Source organism: Tupaia chinensis, unplaced genomic scaffold, assembly GCF_000334495.1.
Source record: "Tupaia chinensis unplaced genomic scaffold, TupChi_1.0 Scaffold000415_1, whole genome shotgun sequence".
Classification (NCBI taxonomy): Eukaryota; Metazoa; Chordata; class Mammalia; order Scandentia; family Tupaiidae; genus Tupaia; species Tupaia belangeri.
The window spans coordinates 1,183,481-1,184,186 of record NW_006159920.1 but is presented as its reverse complement, the minus strand read 5'-3'; the positions used below and the strand labels follow the sequence as shown (position 1 = coordinate 1,184,186).

The 706-nt window shown below is 47.5% G+C and overlaps 1 protein-coding gene across 1 annotated transcript in view; it reads right to left on the bottom strand.

Moving 5' to 3' along the window:
* Window positions 1-706, bottom strand: part of HEG1 (heart development protein with EGF like domains 1) — a gene marked incomplete at its 5' end in the record, with an annotated part of 92,464 nt that overhangs the window by 53,590 nt on the left and 38,168 nt on the right. The window lies entirely within an intron of this gene.

Sequence of the window (706 nt, the reverse complement as noted above, 5' to 3'; positions counted from 1 at the left end):
CAAATTAAAATAAAATAAAGTTAAATAAAATAATTCTTTAAACAAACAAACAAACAAACTCTAAAACAATCAACTATAGGGGCCAGCATTTCTACATGGCTGACGACGGTTTAAATCCCAAACCTGGCGGCTTGAAAATCAGGTCAGGCACATGTGCATGCCCAAAATCTTAAGAGGCAAATGGAGGAGGGACCAGCAGTTAGCGTAATGGCTATGTCGCTGGACTCCCATGGAGTCGACCGCGGTTTGAGTCCCAGACCCGAGGGCTCAAACTCACGCTGGGCACTTGTGTGTGCGTGCCTAAGATCCCAAGAGGAGAATGGAGGAGAAGGGACTGTGGCATGGCCTTCTCCCCTGGGGGGGTGATTTCTCTCTTTCTGTCTCTCTGTCTTCCTGGTGAGCGCCCGCTCCCTATAGCAAAAACCTCTCCAAAAAAAAAAAAAAAAAGGCAAATGGAAGAGAAGGGATTGCAATGTGGCCACCCCATCCCTGGTGGTGGTGGGGATTTCTCACTTTCCTTCTTTCTCTCCATAAGCACATGTGTCCTATGGCAAAAACTTTAAAAAAAATAACAAAAAAACCAAAACAAAAATTCATAGGGGGAACCAGCAGTTAGCGTAATGGCTGTGTCGCTGGACTCCCACGTAGTCGACTGCGGTTCGCGTCTCAGACCCGGTGGCTTAAATCTCACGCCGGGCGCGTGTGC